At 38.2% G+C, this 22266-nt stretch overlaps 1 long non-coding RNA gene across 1 annotated transcript; it reads left to right on the forward strand.

The window, feature by feature from the left end:
- Window positions 1–3455: 3455 nt before the first annotated feature.
- LOC125378962 lies at window positions 3456–6123 on the forward strand. The gene is made up of 3 exons (XR_007220566.1): window positions 3456–3705; window positions 4788–4859; window positions 5566–6123. It is a non-coding gene; the product is annotated as an uncharacterized LOC125378962 (long non-coding RNA).
- The last annotated feature ends 16143 nt before the right edge of the window (window positions 6124–22266 follow it).

The following is a 22266-nucleotide window of genomic DNA, read 5'->3' on the forward strand; positions in this document are numbered from 1 at the left end:
GTAGGGGACTAATTTCGAAGGTAAACTTGTTTCAACGTTTAACAACTACATGTATTTGTGTTTGTATGAGACGATGTGTGTTTAATTCCATATATTTTACTTCAAAGCATGTTATCACAATAAATTGAGTCGGGTATAGGATAAGTTTGAGTGGAGGCTTATTTCTAATGTAAACTTGTTTTAACATTTCACAATTATTGGTCTTTGCAAGTTATCAATCCAAGTTTAATTCATTTATTTTACCAAGGTAAAAATAAAATAAGGTATCATTTTCGTCAAGTAATAATCGCCGTTTTCGCTTCGGCGAGTATTTCGCCAGTCAGTGCCGTTTTGCTAAGGTGTCGTTTCAGCTATAACCCGCTTATTGCACATTATAAGTTTCAATTTATATTTAAAATCATTTTAACCACTGTAATAAGTAAAAAATAAAATAAAAGCATATAGAAAATAAACAAGCACTTGTTATAAAATGTGCATCCGCAGGCAATATTTATAAGATAATCCTGCATGTAGCTGTGGCCATCACACTGAAGATGCACTTCACTTCTTTCTCATGTGCCCAAATAACAATGATTTAAGACAGAATATGTACTATTATGTTAAGGGATATGATCTAAATTCAATTCTATTAGGTAATCCTGAAAGGACGTCAAAAATAAACTTAGAAATTCTTAAATCAGTACAAGACTCCATTCAACTATCCAATAGGTTTTGTGATTTTACATAGCATCTTAAATTTATAATACTATTCCTTGCCGTATATTGCAGTACACTATTACTACTAAAAATGCAACCTGACAGTGCCGACAACGTAGTTTCTATAATAAGAACATGTATATAATTGTATTCCTTGACTGTACTTTTGTCATATCATATTGTATTCTTATTCTGGAGCGGTATTCAAATAAGTTTTTGCTCGTTTACCCATCCAGTTCACAAGTTGTGAAATAAATATGTTTAAAACAATATTTAGTAAACAAATAATTAAAACTTATGCAACAACATAGTGTGTGGAGACGATAGACCACTGAAAAGAGCATATAGATGCACATCCAATGACCCCTGACATCACAAGGCATTGTTTTGCCAGTGTGTCAGGCAACAGAATACTACGAATTACACCACAGGGTACTGTGACCTGTTTGAAAAGTTTGGTGCTGTATTCTAAAGGTAGGCCCAAAATTCTAGACAATCCAGTGATTGATATTGTGAACATCAATCCACACTGTTAGACGGTTACTGTCAGATGCCATGAACCAGGTCACCGAGCCTGATCACCTGATCTATTAGGTTATCTCTTATGGGTGAGGCTAAAACGGCACCTCGGCAAAATGTCACTGATTTCTCGGACGAAAACAGCACCTTGTTTTGGCAAAAGGGGCTACTAATTGTTGTCTGTTATCTGGAGAGACATGTTGATTCCTGGCCGAAAAATATATAAATGAAATTTCTATAAAATTACTATTTATTTCCTACTTACTAAAATAAATATGACATATATAGTATACCTGTTGTCCAGTTTCTTGACATTTTCGCCAGACTCAGTTTCAGCTTGACATTGAGCTAATCTGAGTAAAGCTACTTAAGACTTCAAAGCATGTGATCTTTCAATGATAAGTTTAGTTGCACCTCCCAATCAGAATCATGAGTAAATTTGAGCAGAGGCTAATTTCTAATGTAAACTATTTTTAGGTGATTAACATCTAACAATTATTTGTGTTTGCAAGTTTAATTGCATTTATTTTACTTCAAAGAAATCAAAGCATATTATATTTTCACAATAAGTTTAGTTGCATCTCCAAATCAGAGTCGGCGAGTAGATGCTAGTTTTTAATGTAAACCTTTTTGAACATTTCTTAGTTATTGGTGTTTACAAGTGACCATGAAAGTTTAATTTCATGTATTCGGGCATATTCAGACCCAAGGTAAAAAAAATAACAAGGTGCTGTTTTCACCAGGCAATAGTAGGCAAGGTGCTATTTCCCTTTTATAGTATAACCCTCTCTTACAACTAGCATAGGTTGATGGGGACCAATTCCAACCCGGAATCCCCACATGAGTGGGTATGGTTTTACGCTGTTTTTAGCAATACCACAGCATGGGACACCTGACATAGACTTCACACATTGTACCCATGACAAGAATCGAACCTTTGTCTTCAGCACTTCAACCACTAGGCTACCCCACCGCCAAAATTACCAACATGATAAAGTTGTCATCACGGTATTCTTCAACAAGTTCAAGTGAAAATATCCATACCTTTCAAATGTCTTATCTTCCACTTCACAATGTTCACTGTTGCAAAACTCCTGTCATTGAATTTGTTCTTGATTCTTCACACCTGCAAAAGTAAGTTTAGTCGGTACGGTATGAACTAAAAAAATGAGACACTTTAGAGTATCTAGATAAAGGAATATAAGTAAGCAAACATATTTCTACATCATATACATTAGCAAGGATTAACATAAGTTAGGTAGATTGCTTATCTTACAAAAATTAAATCACACATTTACTAACATATATAAAACAGATTAAGTGGCTTACAGAAGATAAATAACTTTAATACGTGATCAATATTATTAACATATTCCTTACCTGAATCAGAGACCATATAACAGTCTATGCATTATGGTCTCTGTCTGAATATGTCACGTCTTCAGCTCCCTGCAATCGAGGTTGTGAAACATTTCTGCTGTAGGAATATTACATCCGCTGGGATATCCCTTGTCACACTGCCTGGCATGGTAGGCAAACGCATATTCCATACACCACATAGATATACTTCCTAACACACACTGTCGAAATCTCCGCGGCTCCCAATATGGCCTGTATGAACTGTAATCGGCCAACCTCGTCTCTTTCCGTAACTGCTGCAGAAATGACCGCTCGTCATTCGTGACCAACTCGTGTTATTCCGGGACAAGCAAGTCTACCCATAACTCCCTGTATGACCGAGGGCGCCATTTTGGAACACAAATGTAAAGAAACACTTAAACCTCGTGTAATCGATGTACACCGTGATGCTTGATTGCGATATGCTTACCTCGTGTATCAATACATTGTTCTCAATCACCTCTAACACGGAAATCCCGGTCGAAATCCACCTGAGCCATCAAAAACGAGGACGTCAAGTATTTCGAACACTCGATTGGCAGCCGAAGGAAGGAAGAGCAGCTTGCAGATGCCAGGCTTCGAGACATAATGTTCCATGATTTCTATACAGAGATCTTATGGAATGGATTGATTAAGATATTTTCCTGATCTCCATGTTACTACTGTAAACGTCAAGGGCCTTTTAGTTTTGTTGTTTTCGGAAACCCTTAGTTATTATTATGATCAAGTGTTTGTTGTGACATGGTATTTCTATTTGGGCTTGCATAAGAGCTACAGGTGCAGGACTTTTAAGGGTCGTGTCCTTATTCTCATAACGCTAGGATTTGATGATGAGGGTTAGTTACCAAGGGTATAAATCTGGCAAAGTGCATGTCAAACAAAATGTGGCATTCAATTCAAATCATGTGTTGCCACCTGAACCGCCTGAAAGTGAGATATGGATCACAATGAATAATGACAGCTTATCAATCTTTAACAAATTCACACTGAAACATTGAAAGGATAAAGACAAGTTAGTTGTTTTCTGTTTCAGCATGTTCAGGGTTTGTGGGGAGGTTCACAGACATCCTCAGGGAGGATACCAAGTATTGAGTGAGTATTTTTGTTTGTGATAATACAAACTATATGTATTCATCATGGAATATTTCAATGCAATGTGAAACATCACACTCACAATAGTCCAGCTCTGTGATGGCAGCCTGTAACTAATTGAACATGGACCAGGCAATCTAGTGATTGTTATTATCAGCAAAGATCCATGCCCTCAGAGTATGATGACAACCTAGTCTGACCACCCAATTCATTAGTTGATTAGTGTTTGCAGCGGTAGGAACTAACACTTTTAGTCCACTAGTCCTAAAATGATAGCATATAGCAAAACCTTTAAAATGTCAAAGTGACTAGTGCCAATTTCTAACCCTCGTGTTTGGATGTTGTGTTTGTGTGTGTATGTATGAGTGTATTTAGGTTGGTTTGTTGTTTAACACCGCACTCAGCAATATTCCAGCTATATGACGGCGGCCTGTAAATAATCGAGTGTGGACCAGACAACCCAGTGATTGATATCATGAGCATCGAGCCACGGAATTGAGATCAATGACATGCATTAACCAAGTCAGCGAGCCTGACCACCCGATCCCGTTAGTCGCCTTTTACGACAAGCATAATGGCCTTTTACGGCAAGCATGGGTTGCTGAAGACCTATTCTACCCCGGAATCTTCACGGGTCCAGTGTATCTAACTTAAATCATTAATCTTATGCTTGTTTCTCCGTGCTTTTACAATGTATCCCAAATTTTCTCGGGAATAATAAAGTATTCTCTTATTTATATCATTTCTGAACAAAGTGTCATATCAAGGTTAGATCTCTGTCAAAACAGTGCCATGGAAAAGCCAAACAAATAGCCTAGAAATAAAAGTTAATACTGCATTGCAATACAAGTTATTTCCTATGTAACGTATGTGTTGAATGACCCTGACTTTGTTGTCAAAATATTGTTCTGACATTTGTTAAATATGGGGATAAATGTCATCTCTGAATGTTTGACATGAATTATTATGATTAGGGTAGTTCTAAGTCGGAATCACAACCGGGGTCTTTTCATTTGAATCAAATGTACAACATGTACAGTTTGGACATTTTTCTGTGATGTGAATGCTACTTATGTTTGTAGAATGTCCGGATGAATAAAAGAGACAGTCATCTGTGCAGCATCAATGCAAAGAAAGACCATAGAAGAGCAACAGTGAGTGGTAAATATTTTGAAATTATTCTGTTTGGTTCATATGGTTATTTTGCAAATATGTCTTCAGTTTGTTCCTGTGCAGAGTTGCATCTCTTTGGCTTAGCAGAAACCTATAGTCATGGGTTCAAATCCTGGTTCTCCCCGATTATGTTGCTAGGTTTGTCAGCATTATACACATGCTCGTGGGATTCATCAAAGACCTGCATTACTTAGGGCTTTCTTCCCACATCAAGCTAACATGCGGTGATATATCTGGAATACTGTTCAAAGCAGTGTTAAAGCCAACTCATTTATTTGACACTGCATCCAGCAATAGTTTGACTATATGACAAGGATTGTAAATTTATATTTTTCCATGTTGATGAGTTGGAACAATCACTAAATGACATCTCTTAAAAAGATTCCCAGCATTCCAAGCCTAATTAATAGATAAGATAGTGATTGAGTAGGCTCATTGATCGCATGTAATCATACCACAGTGATGTGGGATATTGTCCATAATAGTTATCATCGGTTTGTCTGGACCGAGTTCATAACATTAGTCACTGGTTTGTCTGGTTGAGATTTGAGATGTGATTATCTTAAATGTTTAGCATATAACAAGACTCACATATGACAACTTGAGTGATTTTGCTGCCTTCTATCTGTAAGTACATGTGGCAACAATTCTTTTTGATTGCTAAAATCTTTTTACATAATGTTTCAGAAACTGAAGTCCTGCTTGAGATCCCTGGATGAGTACTCCAGGTTGACAGTCTGGAAGGACGAGACAGGGGAGTCCTAAACAGAGGCTGCACCCCTTCAGATATCAGAGGTGATTTGCAGACAGGGATGACGAGGGTCCTGTTATTTCAATGGAGGCTGACCGAGAAGTTGTATGCTAAATGGTACTGGGACACACAAAGGCTGGTCTGGCTAATGTGAGAAGAGCAACCAATGCCAAGCTGGAGTGGAATACTTCCAGGACATTCAGGAAATTCTTGTCTTGAGCCATATGGTAAACACTTGAAAGGAATGATAAATGGGACTTATTGTCTTTAAATGTGGACCCAAACACCAAATGGAAAGTTCACAATTCTACTAACACAATGCAGCAGAGATAGAGTCTAACTGGTATCCCCTCATCCTGGTTCCTGTTCATCCATGGCAATATAGAAAGAAAAGGAGGATTGAGGGAAAGTAAGTTCTCTGAACTGGTGAACATAATCCGTAGGTACTGTCAAGCGAACAGTTATTACACTCTGTTATGAGTATTGAAGAATATGATGAAATTGCATACTGCTTCAGGAACCATCATGTGAACACTGTTCAATGTGCGATATACTATAGGCATATGAATAAAAGAAATTGATAATTTGATTGTTGCTTATGTTTCATTTGCAAGCTGTGTAAATGGGGATGTTTCATAATTTTGCCTCAGTTTAATCATGTTAATAGCCACACTTATCTTATGAAACCATGCATTGCTTGGGCATCTCAAGATAAATAACACATGTTTCCTTTGCTCTGAAAACGTCTGATGACACATTGATCTGTTATGTCAAAGGTCAAAGTGACAACCAGACAAAAAGTTTGTTTGTGGTCTAACTCTTCCTTTGGACAGGGGTCGAAGTTGGAAAAAGGTCGTGTGTGATCTATATATACTACATTTTCCCCTAAATTGCCTTTTCTGCAGAAGTCTTAGTAACTCTTATACATATACTGGTTACATTACTTCCATATTTTGGTCATTGATATGTTGAATTCTACCAAAGGACTGCATATTTGGTTTATGTGCTGGATAGCTCTTTGAAATGTTTTTGAAATATTTATCACTGATATTGAAGGTCAAATTGACACTCAAAAGTGATAACTCTTGAAGGGTTGAAGTGTAAGATCAAGGCAATAGTTAAAAGGGGTCATTCATAAAGTATTTCTGCAATTATAACTAAAATGCCTATTTCTGGAGATATTTGTGAAGTATTAAGCACATAGTTGTTATATTATTTGAATACACATATATGTGCAGTGGTTACAACTCCAGTGTCAAATTAACTCTCAATCCCTTTTAATAAAAGAATTCACAGTAACTGAGGAAGAGCTTACTGTAGTACCATAAAACTAGGGTGAGGCAAATTTCAATGAAGTTAGTATTTTGGATATAACAAGTACATGTACCTTTACAAATAGTCTTATTATCATCTCACTAGGACCAAAGGCCCAAGTGAGCACATTGTCAATGACTTTTTCTTTTTCTCAGTACAAACTGGAAGTCTGGACATGAAATTTAAGGATATCATTATACGAGAACTGATGTTTGTTCATTAAATACCATTAACATCTGAAAAGGACAATATATGAAATTGAACAATTGTCTTCTCCAAAAATGTTTTAGGAGGATATTTACCATTAAAGTAACCCAGAATATTACAACAGCTACCTGTAATGCACAGGCTAACATTTTTTACCAGAAGTAAGTCATGAAAAAAATTTGCATCCGGATACCTTCCGGAAACCTTCCAGATGCCTTCAGCAACCTTCAAATTTCTTGGTATTTTCAAGTTAATTTTTTATGTGTTTCACACTTAAGTGAACAAAATGCACCCCCCAAATTTTGACATTTTTTTGGTAAGGTTTCCGGAAGGTATCCGGGCCGGATCCAAAATGGGTAGGTATCCGGAAGGTTTCCGGAAGATGGAAACCTACACTTTTTTTGCTGTGGTACTATAGGTTCCCGTGTCCTTTTCAGGTGCCTTGCCTTTGCATGTGACTACTACCGACGGTGGGGCAGGATTTCTCGTTCACCTGTATCCTCACTAATTGAAAGTGATTCATAAACACATTCTCATGATATAATGAGATTCATATTATCGACTGGCAGATGCGATTGGCAGATATCAGTTAAATTTTAGATGTGGGAATCTTTAAGAACCACCAACCCATCAATTATTTCTTATTTTTCTTTGGATTGTCCGACATTATTACAATCAGATTAATTATGTATGTGGGAAACTATGAAAACCACTAGCCCATAAATTATTTCTTATTTTACCTTGGATGTCCTACGCCATAACAGTGATGTACATTAGCAAATAGATGAATTAAACACGTGGGAAACTATCAGAACCACCAACCTATCAATAATTTCTTATTGTAATGTAGATTTTCAAATATCATTAATTTGAAGCAAATCAAGGAAATGGTGATTCACAACTATAATGACATTCCTCTAATTTCTGTTTATAACATTTCCTAGAGTAACTAATCATTTATTGAGTATTTCTTATCATAAGTAACACCATTTGTATCTTCATACTGTTGTAAAGTAGAGTTTATTTGTTTTTTGAACCATCTCCACCTATTCTTCATCGTGTAGCAGGGTGCTTAACTAAAAAAAAAAGATAAAGTTAAAGAAATTATCATGGGAAACTAATGAGTGACCAGAATCGAAACTTGTCTGTCTTGCTAATGGGGTGCATCAGGTTATGTGACACTTAACACAAATCAAAACAAGATTGCTTAAGAGGAGTTGGCTGCCGCCAAGTGAAACGTCTTTCATGTGGATGAGACTCCCTTCTGGGATCCTTTATATCTAAATAATCTATAATTTCAGTGAGATATTTTTTACCTTTTTCCAGTTTCCAATCACCAAACATGATAATTTTCTGACTGTCCAAGTTTTCTACGATTTATTTTATGGTCTTAACGAATTCTAGCTTGTCTTCATTCGGTCCATACAAATTAATTTGTGTGTAGACAAAATTATTTGTTGTAACATTAATGCTACATAATTACCTTCCTCTTGATCTACCATTGTATGTGTAATCTCTTGCATAACTTTAAGTTATTTCTAGATAAACAACATCGCACTATATCTGATGAGATATTATAGATATCGCTCACGCAATCCAGTGATTGATATCATGAGTATCGATCCCCGCAATTGGGATCGATGACATGCATCAACCAAGTCAGCGAGCCTGACCACCCGATCCCGTTAGTCGCCTTTTACGACAAGCATAGTCACCTTTTACGGCAAGCATCGGTTGCTGAAGACCTATTCTACCCCGGAATATTCAACCTGAAAGTCCTTCAACTCTACTAAGAGCCATTCCACTTAAGGATGAAAAATGCAATAGTGGTCGGACATAATCTTTCTTATTACATTACCAGAAGTTAAGGCGGGGCATTATTAGACAGCTCCAAGTATCTGTGTGGGATGTAAAACATAAACATAGATTTTAAAATCCATCAGAAAACACTCGACCCTTGGAAACGGCAAGAAACAAATGTCCCAACATCACTGAAGTCACAGCTTATCAAACTTGATGAAATATATTTCTTCTGGGCCACAAGTACCTCATTTATTTCATAGGCTGGCTTTGAATTCATGAAATCTTGAAATTGACAGGTCAAATCATGCATAGTTCTCCTGTCAACATAGCCGGCTTGTCTGCAGTCTTCAGTCATACTCCATTCAATTAATAATCTCATACAAGCATGCTCACTCCCAGCAAATCTACAGGTGAATGTTGAACCACATCACATATTGCGGTAGTCATCTTGCTTCGTGTAGTGCTAGGTAAATAACAACATTGGCAGCCATTGATACCTGCCACATCCAAGTTCCGATGGAGAGGCATTTAGTTTTATTTATTTATTATTAAAGGGGGTAAATGACAACTGACTTATAAGACTTGCACGTGTTAAATATATTGTAGAATGTTGATTCATAAAGTTTGTCGGAAAAATACATTCGTTTAGCATTTTAAAACTACTTCTACAACCTGTCACCCCTACAATGGAAATTGCTTATGCATTTCCAAGGAATGACTTTTTGTACTGATTTCCAAGAAATAACTTGGTGAGTCGTAACTGCGAACAACAGGTTGCAATGAAATTAAAACATCTACGTGTTTTGGGCACTTTTATATATTTTAATATTGTAATATTTGCTTTATATATAACTACCCTTGACCACTTTCTAGAATGTTTTAAGATTGAGGACCTTTGTACCTCGTGTTGTTACACATTGCAAAAGAGCAACATTTTCCAAGCATTGTTGCCTGTCATGGTAGAATTGAATGGTTCAAAATGAAAATAAGAGGGGACTATATCAAATTACAAAACAGAGTAGGTTTTATCTCCAGCAATCATAGGTTTTAGCTTAAATTTGGCTTCTGAATTCAGTAGTGTTTTCATTGATTTGAGGATAGTACCTGAGAGAGCTACCCTTTGTAGTCTAGGGGATGCTCCAGTAGACCTCCTCGAGGTATTTCTTGACCTGAGGTTTATGCTGCTTCTGGATTTTGTCTACAACAAATAAGTGAAAATAAACATCAAATGGAGAAGGAGAGCGATTCTCGAATTAAGTTGAATAAAAAGCATCAAAGAGCTGTGAATGATCTTGATGGAGTTGACACTGCACTTTTTGTAACTGGCATGGTTTATGGTGTAGCTGGTGTTGTTTGTGTGTCAACTAGTATAGCTTTTTGTACTTGGTATGAAAGAAGGGGCGGAAGTCTCACCAGGGGCAAAAGAAAGCATTAAAATATGATATCATTCATTTGATGAGACCGCCTACGTGGTCTAATGGTAGAGCATCCGCCCAGAGAGCGGAATGTCCGGGGTTCAATCCCCGGCCGCATCATACCAAAAGAGGTGAGGTGAAATTGGGTTTAACGTCGCGTCCAAGATTATTGCACTTATATAGCGACGTGCATGCACGTGTGTGTGGCTGCTTGTACTAGTCCGGACTGATGCCGATTTATAGTGCTAGCTCACTGAGATACCATGCCGCAGTTTAACATGAATACCCCACTCAGACACAGAATACTGACTCCGAGCCGACCAGTCCTTGTTTTAGCCCCTTAATGTCGAGCGCCGGACAGGGTAACAACAAGTACCATCTTTCAACATCTTTTGGTATGACGCGGCCGGGGATCTAACCCTGGACCTTCCGCTCTCCGGGCGGACGCTCTACCACAAGACCACGGAGGCAGCGATACCAAAAGATATTAAAGCATGGTACTTGTTGTTACCCTATCTGGCGCTCGGCATTAAGAGGCTCAAACAAGGACTGGTCTGCTCGGAGTAAGTATACTACTCTGTCTGAGTGGGGTATTCATGTTGAACTGTGGCATGGTATCTCAGTGTGCTGGCACTATAAATCTGAATCAGACTGGACTAAAACAAGCAGCCACACACACACGTGCATGCAGTGCAATTTAATCTTGGACGCGGCGTTAAACCCAATTTCACCTCGCCTCACCAAGTGTTGTCAGAACTCACCAAATACAACACAGGACATTGCAGAAGTATTGAATTGTATAAATGGCGGGAGCCACTTGGAGGGCTGGAGGTGCTTACCCTTTTCGCGATCACCTGGCATTCAACATTCTTTCACATTATTTTCACCATTAGCTTGTGTTTTGCATCTGTTTATTCAGACAGTCGATAACGGGTTTTTTCTCTGGAGTTGGAAGGTTTTTTTTAATCAGCGTAAGGTATGAGACTCATTCCACATGCACCACCTTCAGCATTCTCCCTTGTGTATCTGGCAGTTAATGTAATAACTTTTATTGTTACATCCAACATTGTCAGTCAAAGTAAATAACCTATTCTTTTATTTCACAGGTTCCCTGTTCCAAGTGTCAGCCAGGAAGTACATGTGTACAGTCTCGAAGTGGTGAAACAAAGTGTGTCCATTATGGTGTTTGCAGAATATGAAATTATCTACACATTACACTTGTCTTCATGTGTTGAGCTTCACTTTTACAAAAGGCATAATTTAACAAGCATAAATATTTCCTGTTGTTGAATAACATCAGAAGATGTATCACAAATAAAAACTTGTTATGGATACTTTGATATCTTGACATAATTAAGGATTTTTAACACTGGGTTTTTCCATATAAAACAAAAATATAATACCTTAGAAATAATCAAAGTAAGAATTTGTTATCTAATTTATAATATTTTCGATACAGAAACATACGAGGGTAATATTCCCGTTATACTATGGTGTCTTTTTTTTAAATAGTGGATGTTAATGATCCTTTTTTTTGTATGCAGTTTCATTAAAAACAGATTATGAATAAAATGTTTGAGTGCAACGACAATTTATCATATGGCGTATCTGACTTACAGCCATTTGTGGAATTCTGGCTTAAGTTAATTCTCCATTTACATATGCTAGGTGAAAAAGGCAACCAAATGAACCGGGAGGTCACAATCAGACACTTTGTTAGTTGCATGGCATCGTACCCGTCGGTATGCATGGCTGTTCTCAATATCAATCACTGGATTGTATAACTATATTTTCCAAAAGAAATTTACCTGCAACTGACGAATAATGTTCAAATGATTAACCTTGGTCTGTTCTTCACTGTATTGTTTGATATCTGTACGATTTTTCTTTCTTTTACAGACCATCAAGAAACCTTAGAAAGGAAAGATAGAATGTCGACGCAACCAGAAAAGATCTAGGTTATTCGACATAATATTTTTCACTTGTTCGAGAGCAGATGGGTTACTGAAGTGACTAAGAGTGAGTGAGTGAGTGAGTGAGTATGGTGTAGCGCCGGTTTTAGCAATATTACAGCAATATCACGGTTGGGGACACCAGAAACGTACATTGTATCCATGTGGGAAATCGAACCTGGGCCTTTGGCGTGACGAGTGAATGATTTAACCATAAGACAACAACCCCCCCCCAAAAAAAAAGAAAAAAAGAAAAGTGACTAAGAACATGTAGGAGTTGCTAAAGCTAAAGAGTCGGTAAAGTAATTAGTATGCAGATTCCTGAATGAGAAATAATTTGGAAGCAATGCTTGGTAAAATGTTGCATTCATTAAAATTTCCAACAAGATTTGTGTCTGTACATTGGGCATGAGACAAGAAAACGATGGAAACTGCATTAAAATTGACTCACTGGTGAGCGTCAAAAAATATCCAAAATGCGTCAACTGTTTTCAAGAATAAAATTTGCTCCGCCTTGTACACATCTTAATGGCCATGGCAAATAACACGGAGAGCCATTTTTGATTTCCAGATGAAAACTGTTTAAAACACATTATGTTAGGTATTTCATCATATCTTCTTTTCGGTTGTGATTTTGTAGCAAAATATGAGTACTGTTGTAATCAATCAGAACCATCTTATTTATACTACTTTTCGTGGCCATATGTCTTACGCCGTGATATAACTGGAATGCTGTTAAAAGCAACGTACAATTCAGCTCTCTCACTCTACGTGCTCTTGTGTGATGGTGTTAAGATATATCATGACCAGGGAAAATGTTATTGTCATTGAAAAGTGTGTGATTTGACATCAAACGTCTGTAGAGCGACTTCAATTGATCATGTTTATTAGGGTTAGCGGGGCTGTGCTTTTATTGGACCCTAATTGCGTTATGATGACCTTGGTACCGTTGTCTCAGCTCCATAGCCGTGACAGTAGGAAATAACACCATGTAAGTGGCGAAAGTAGCCTATATCCTGGAGGATATATTTGAGAGTTTTAATATAAGCCTTACAAAAGGAAAGGAGACCAGTAGCCGTGAGCACATGGTTGTGTAAAACATTTGCGTTGCATAAAGGCCAGAAGGAGAGGTAAAAATTGAGCTGTTACCGTGTCAGTGAAAGGGATAAAGGGATAAAATATTTTTTCTAGGGTCTATGGAGTATGCTGCCAATTTTGTATTTTAAGTATTTGTCAATTGTGTTAGGGTTAAACACATGCTCATAAACTGTGTTGCTTTTATTTACAAGCAATTATTGTGATTTATGGTGACATCTCAGTGTAAACCGTCTCATGTAAATCGCAGAGGCTATCAAGGATCTCCCTTTTTATTATTGTGACCAACTGTCAACACTTTTAGGAATTTAGGGGTTTCCTGAAAAATAAAACTGAACAACTCACAACTTAGCCAGAATACGTAAAACACGTTTACTGATACGTGCTTACACAAGATCCGGTTCACAGAGAGGTGAAAGGGATGTCTGTCATGTTTGAATTGCAAACTAGCCTATATTGAAAGATAACATTACATTGAAAACTATACATCTGGCCATTCTCACGCTTGTATTAAGTGGACATCATAAGTTTGGCATTTGCTGGAAGTTATAGTTGATATATTGTGCATTTCTTCAAGAATTAAGCAGCATCCATATGACAAACTAAAACATCCTTGCTTGTTCCACTAGCTTGTTCGTCACCCATAAATCGTCCTTCATTAAAATGTATCTACTTGGAAGGATATTCTCAGAAACTGTATGAACGTTGACAAAATGTGACTAGCTATGGTAAATGGTATAAAGTGTCCAGCATGACAAATGTTACCCCGAATAGCCCATCAAAATCTTACCAATTAAAATACCAAGAGTACTCAACAAGAATTGTTTTGTCCAAACGTCCAATATAAAGTAACGTATCATCATATCAAATCAATACTGTTACTCTCTATAATCAATGGTCGTACATACAAAGATGCTATCTGGTGTCACAATAGCCCATTGAAACCTCTGTCATACAGCTTCATTTTTACGAATACTAAATATACTATACAATGTATCCACTGCAAAAAGATGGCTGATGCAATGTACAAATTCGATATATATATACAATGTATTCACTGATTTCGCTCGGTCAGATACCATAGAAAGTCCACTCGTTTTATAATAATGGTTCCCTCACGAGAATGATTGTAGTATTCTCTCTATATCACCTTACCGCCTTTGGTCTTCTCCTCCCTGGTAGAAGGCGAAGCCAGAGTAAGACCTAATCTAAAAAATATCGGAACAAAATTCTTTGGTTTATCAACAAGCATACAGCCAATTGTAAACAAAATACTATTCACAGGTCCATTTTTTTACAGACGGGTCCAAGGATGGTGGTAAAGTTGCGAATGCCACCAGCATTGGAACCAGAACTGTCTCCTCAAGAATCCCAGATAATAGCTCAATATTTATGGCTGAGGCCAAAGCTTTGAAAGCTTTGCCCTATATCCATAAAAAAAGATCAATCCAAAAGCTTCATCATCTTCTCAGATTAAGTGTCATGCCTCCAGGCATGTCCTCAATCATCCCATACTGCAAGGGTTTTTACTAGAACTTGACCTTTGACTGGTCAATGTGCCATCATATTTTGCTGGTTACCAAGTCATGATGGCATAACAGGGACTTCAAAAGCCGATGCCGCAGCTAGAGAAGATCTTTACAAACCATTATCTCCACAACTTATACCGTGATTTCAAACCGACCATCAAAAGTTATATTCGAGATCTCATGCCAACGAGGTGAGACACCCAGGTAGCGGTCAATCAACTTCACGAATTAAAACGAACAATCGGTCATACCTACTTTGGTTGTGAGACATGCCAAGGTTGTTTTACGACGATGCCGTATTGGCCACAGTCGGTTTACCATAGCCTTTCTGCTTCAGACAGATGAAGACGAACCTCATAAGTGTATCACTTGTGATGAAAGGGTCACCGTCAAGCGTATATTGCTTGACTGTGTGGACTTACAATCACAAGGGTTTCATATTATCAGGGTGTAAATCTGAAAGGTCTCTTTCCGTGTATCCAGGATCTCATCTTTAATCTACTTGAAAGAAATTCGTCTGCTCAATGTATTTCAAATATGTATGTGAATAATTAAATGCTTGTGTGATGATTTTACCAAATGACTTTATTGAAGGCTCTGTCAAGGAGGATAAAATACCGTAAAATCCATTTGTGTGATATGTAATCCTTTCATAATCGATTATACTGTCATCAACCAGTGATTAAGGCAACTCATTGTTGAGTATTTTTCTAATATTGGCTAGTAGAGTGCACAACTACCAGTAGCTAAAGTGATGACGTAAATCCTGCTTGGGCATCGTGCAGGAAGCTAAGGTTCCTTAAGCTATCCCCAGCGAGGTGTCCTAGCATTGGTTACTGGTGGTCAATAGCCAATGTTTTGAATTGTATTAATGATTTTGTTATGTATGTTTCATAACATGTGAGTTTGAATATAAATTTGCATTGATGACTCACCTGTGAAAATAGCATCTTGGTCTGAAAATGATGCCGATGCAACGCTAAATAATAACTCACTCTCTCACTCAAATCTGCAATAAACCGCAAAGAATGCAATGCTGTATACTGTGACACTACCCTATGCCTTTTCAGCAGTTTATTGCCCTCACACGACGCCGCGTTCCGCTGTGCAGAGTTGCGTCCCTTGGGCACGCCAAAAACCTATGATGGTGGGTTCGAATCCCGGTTCGACCCGATTATGTTTCTGGGTTTGTCAGCACCATACTCGTGCTCGTGGGTATCACGGAAGTGATAAACGTCTAAGACACATTAAGCTGACATGCCGTGATGTAACTGGAATACTGTTAAAAGCGGCGTTAAACCCAACTCACTCACTCACTCACTCACTCACACTCAATGTGGAAGGAAACTTCAACGTGATTCAGGTATGGTGCTGACAAACCTAGAACAATAACAGCAAACCTAGGAAACGTATCAAGGTCAATCTTTGAATTTAGACAACAGTACTACTTATAGTTGCATGGCATATGTCAGTGACGCACCTCTAGATTGCGAATTCCCGCACAGCTACCCCTTACCCCGACCACGCCCCTACATATAACAATTCTGCCCGTCTGTTTCTAGCACATTACATGATGTAATATGTTACATTACAGATTTAAGAGACAACTGGACCGAAACTAAGATTCTAGGTTCCGAAAAAATAATATCGTTGACTGGGAACCCCTCATTTGATAATGAGTTGTGAAGTCTGATCCACAAATGGACTGATTACACCATTGTACTGTACATGCTGAAAGGACATTCACTGAAGAAACAAGTCCGATGGGGACATTTTCTTCTTCCTCGAACAACAATAGTAAAAAGATAGCAAAGGATGAAACGTAACAAGGGAAGCCAACAGATAATTGGCGCTAATAACCACTGCCTCCCGTTTGCCCATTGTCAATTGCCCATTCATAAGTTAAGTTTTGGCTTTAATTTGTCAAGTGATAATCAACCATCAACGTCTATTATCTCAACCCTAAAAAGCACGAGAATCTGTACTTTACTGAGAAAGTGTTGGCCAAATATAACACTTGTTACAGTTGACCACTTTCTTAATGGTATTGTGTGTTCAAAGATTTCCGCCATGGGAGCTGTGCCTCTTTTCACTTGTCAGAGGGGTACACAAAGTACTTGATCTGGACTAAGAGTTGTCGGACTTTTATTTTCGGGGGAAGCCTCGGTGGCTCTTTTAGATCGCTGACTTGTGTACTAGCGATTGGGTGCCTCACTCACAGTGTGTGTGTGTGTGTGTGTGTGTGTGTGTGTGTGTGTGTGTGTGTGTGTGTGTGTGTGTGTGTGTGTTGGATATTACATAAAACATTCATCTTGAGGGGGACAGTGTTTCGAGTTGGATAAGCATGTTAACTATGATCTTCTTAAGGTAGAGAATGCCGCGCATGAATGTACTAATGAGATTCCTAGGTACATGGGGCCTTTTCGGCACCAGCAATATCCACTGAGGAGACTTAATAGGGGATCGGCTGAACACAGTGTGCTACCTCGTCGAATGTGTGTCATCAAACCGGACAACGTTGGTCTTTGACTGTTTGTGGCGTAAAACTTATTCATTTACTTGTATCGGAAATTGAATGTTCATCTTAATTGTTATTAATGAAAACTGTAGGGGTGAAAGTAGGGGATATAGATGATGGATTTAACAAGTAAGGTCATCTTGAGCGATGGATTAGCATATAAACTATGATTCTCTTTGGGTAGAAAATGAGGATCCACGATGTTCGACCTGGTATAAGTGTGTAATCAAACTGCACAACACTGATCTGACTGTGACGTCAAAACAAACTCATTCATTTACTTGAACTGAATGTCCATCTTAATTGTTATGGATAGTCACGGAGCCGTGATTCAGAGAACAGCGTGTCATCAGATAGAAATAAAGTAATAATAGGATTACCAGAAAAAACGGGGTGTTACACCCAAGCCAAAAAGTTTCGCTCAGGAACACCAGAGTAAGTCAGTACCAGATTGAAAACTGCCTCATAATTATGTATGATAGGCTAGTCGGGTATTGCTACATGTATATGTGAAAACAAAGTAATTAAAATGAAGAGCAAAACTGATAAAAGTTACTTACCAATAAACATGTATGAGTGTTATATTGTAAACAAATAATGAGTGTTTGTATTTACATTCAAAAACGTGATATCTGTATTAGCGATATTGTCTACGTTCCACCGGTGAGTAAGCGTTAGCATTACTATCTCGTCGTGTAAATATTGAAAGAAATTGTATTTCTGAAAACATCACGATACAGTTTTTACGCAACACGTCTGCACCTGCGTTTGATAACAGCCTTGTGTTTAGGTGTTTCAGTAGTTTAAATTGCTGCTCTTGATATTGTTGATTAAACTTTGATACTATCAACAATATAAGGTTATATGAGAGTATGACTTAAGAACGATATATATATATATACTGAGTCAAATTAAAAACTTCACATTTTTAAAAGTAATCCCATATATGATATACAACGGACAAATGTATCAGAGAAGGTAATTTTTAATCATTAATGTCCAAAAAAGGATGTCAATTAACGGTGGTAACCATAATTTGTTCCAAGCACCTACGTTATTCGGTAATAACATCAACAGTTCAAACCATAAGTCCCAAGCATGAGAATCTGATGGCACACAAGTTCAGTAGCGTGTATGGCCACCATGTGCGTTGACAACTGCCACACAACGCCTCCGCATGGACCTTGTGATGCTTGTGAACACATGATTGGGAAGACGACGCCATTGTTGCTGCAAAATGGTGCCAAGATCTTGCAAATTCTGTGGTTGGTCCTGGAGTGTGCGCAGACTTCTGCCAAGAGCATCCCAGACGTGTTCGATTGGATTGAGGTCGGGAAACCTTGACGGCCAGTCCATGACGTTGACTCCCGCATTCTGAAGGGAATTTATTGTCAAAATTGCTGTGTGGGTCTGGCATTGTCGTGTTGGAAGATCAAACCAGGTCCACCGGGTGTTCTGGTGCCAGTACCTGGTCGCGGTAAGCAGCAGCGTTGAGGTTGCCATGGATGACAAGAAGCCTGGAACGTGCATTGCCACAGAAAGCACCCCACACCATGACACTTCTGCCTCGAAATCTGTAAACTTCCTGTACACAAAACTGGGCGTAACGTTCATGACGGCGCCTCCACTACCTCGCCCTACCATCGGCAAATCGAGGATTAAATCGGGATTCATCACTGAAGGCGACTGGATTCCAATTCCTCTGAGTCCATCGTAAGTGTCGCTGTGCTCACAATTGACGTTGACGTCTGTGTAATTGAGTCAGAATCGGTCCACAGTATGGCCGTCGTGCTTGAAGGTGAGGGGTTCTCAGACGGTTTCGAACAGTTTGCGCACTCAGTTTACCCCTAAACAGTTCATTTCTGGTTGATGAAGCCGTCAAACATCGGTTACGGAGGTGACGTAAGACAACCTGACGATTCTCTGCATGTGACGTCACACGTGGTCGACCTGGCCGAGGGCGATCAGAGGTGGTACCAGTTTGCTGTAGACGCGTCTGTAAATCATAAACAGTCCGTCCACTATAACCCATCGTCCTTGCGACTTCAGCTACGGACGTTCCCGTCTGCAACATGCCGATGGCACGTTCACGTTGCACATGTGAAAGGTGTGGCATGACAAATGGCCGTAAAGACTTTTGTTTTCTTGTGTTTTTCTGTTTTTGTTAATGACAGCTAATAAGTATGGCTGAAAACATGTGCGGTATTATGGCCACGTGACCAGTTGCACGTGAAAAAAAACTTTTGCCACTATAGTGCTGTGCACATGATTTTGATCGATTCACCTGCACAAAAACGGGTGTTATCTGAAGACAATACATGGCCATTATTGTTTAAATACACAATAAGGGCCCAAAATGATAACTGGTCAAAATGTTACAATTTTAGGATTGTGAAGTTTTTAATTTGGTTCAGTATATACATACATACATACATACATACATACATACATACATACATACATACATACATACATAGAAAAATGAGTAGTACGTTCAGATTAGTGTATAGGCAACATTTAATAATTAGATTCAACAACTGTCCTTTTAAGCCTTTTCACCTGGCTTTAAAGTAAATGCAAGAACACAATCATCCGGAATACAATGTATAATTCTGGTCAACTTCCATATGACTATATTGCATACAATAAGCTTTCGGGTCCCGTTTGGTTTGGTTGGCAGCCTAGATATCCATAGAATAAGTTCATCTCGGAATCTCCCATATAATTGGGTCTGCTCTTCAATTTAAATGGAGTTTCTTGTTTCTTTCAAAAGTATACAGTTTAAGAGTCATAAGTCGGAATATACATCACCAGTTTGGAATTTGAAACTAATCTGTTTACAGTAACAGGACACTGCTAAAGTGTCATGTACAAATGAGAAAGTGGAATCCCGTCAATTAGCTATAGGCGGATGGACCTTAAAACTATTAATAAACATACATCGGAAAATATATAGGCATATCTGACAAGATTACCTTCTACAAAAATAAGTTTTACAAGCCGGTTGATATTCGTTTGCGTATTTGACGATTATATATATATATATATATAACTTGCGGAAGTGAAAACCTTTTCCTATACTCAGACGTTCCTGAGCCTAGTGCTTTCCTAATTATTTTGACTAAAATTATTACCGTTATCATTGTATTAGTTAATGGGAAATGCGTGCCGATCAAGTACGTGACATAAACTTAAGCGACACTGTACGATTCCGAACTTATCACAAGACTGTTTATGAATCATTGTCAAATAGTGGTGACATTAAATCGAGTAAAATAATAAGAGAAATCATGCATGCATAGAACGGAAAATTTGGACAAGGCATTAAACAATCCGCATGCGCAGCACGATTAGTACTTCCGCTAAGCGCTTCGATCACAGCGTCAAACTCGGGCCTGTAATCTAACACGCAAGAACTGACCAATGAAATCAAAGAAGTAGAAATACCGGTAGACGCTGTTGCTTGATTGACAATGTCAATCAAGAAAGGGAGACACTTGATGATATCGTTCTCTCCCAGTAAATTCCGATGTCAAATAACGACGTTATTTGGACGGAAAAACGATGGTTAGAAAGCGTCCAAATAACGTCGTTTTCCCGTCCAATGACTATATACGGAAAAATACAACGTTTTCGTGTTTGCAGTAACAGCTTCATCTAAAGAGATAACGTTCTGAATCTTCCGTCCGTGATTAACTGCTCTCTACCCATAACAGGTAATACCTGGACTTTTTTCAAGATTGACAGTACCTTCCGAAGTTCTAGGCTCAAGACAAACAATAGGATCAACCAAAGACCTCCTCCCTGAAAAATCATTCCTAATAAGCAAGTCTACACCTTTAACAGGTAGAGTTTCTACAATCCCAACCAATCCACAGACCAAATCTGTCTTCAAATTCACAAAATAGAGAGGTGCACTGGTAAAACCACATAAACCCTCTCACAAATCATAATAAGAACTCCTATCAATAGGTAAGGCAGAATAAACTTCCTGAGCTTTTCACCTAACCACACTTTGAAACAACATGGTCCACTGAGTTTGAGGCCATTTCAAACTGTTAGCCATCCTTTCGAAATGTAAGAAAACCTTCTCGACATCCCTTTCAGCGGGAACAAGTCCAATCTGCTTGGAAAGATCCAACAATTCATCTGCCTTTGAGGTACAGTGCAAGGGATCAATCTGTAAATCATTTTACTTCATCTTAATTACTTTATCAACTCATATATATATATTGAATCTAATAATCTAATTACTAATATTCAGTCTTGATTTCGGAAAGAATCGAAGTACTGTTCACAATTTGTTTAGATCCCAGTCATACGTTTACAATGCCATTATTAACACGCAGCATGCAGTGTCTATCTTTTTCGATTTAGAATGAGCATACGACACGACATGGAAACATGGTATTTTAAAAGATTTAAATGATTTTGGATAGTGAGGCCGTTTGCCTCAATTGATATCCAATTTTTATCAGACAGACAATTTCAGCTTTTTAGTGGGTTCTACCCTGTCTGATCATTATAATCAAGATCAGTGTGTTCCACAGGGGGTGGGGGGGGGCGCAGAAAAACCCTCCTCCAACTATACAGAGCACTTATCCGATCTAAACTGGATTATGCTTCCATCATTTAAAATTACTGGATACAATTCTTCATTAAGGTCTAATGCTTTGCCTTGGTGCCTTCAACAAAGAACTTCACCCATTAAAAGTCTGCATGTGGAGGCTGACAAGCCATCCCTAAAACACCGTCGATTTAAATTATCTTTACAGTATATCTCTAAATTACATTTTAATAACTC

The sequence above is a fragment of the Haliotis rufescens genome, unplaced genomic scaffold, assembly GCF_023055435.1.
Source record: "Haliotis rufescens isolate VD_foot unplaced genomic scaffold, xgHalRufe1.0.p SCAF_136, whole genome shotgun sequence".
In the NCBI taxonomy this organism is placed as follows: domain Eukaryota; kingdom Metazoa; phylum Mollusca; class Gastropoda; order Lepetellida; family Haliotidae; genus Haliotis; species Haliotis rufescens.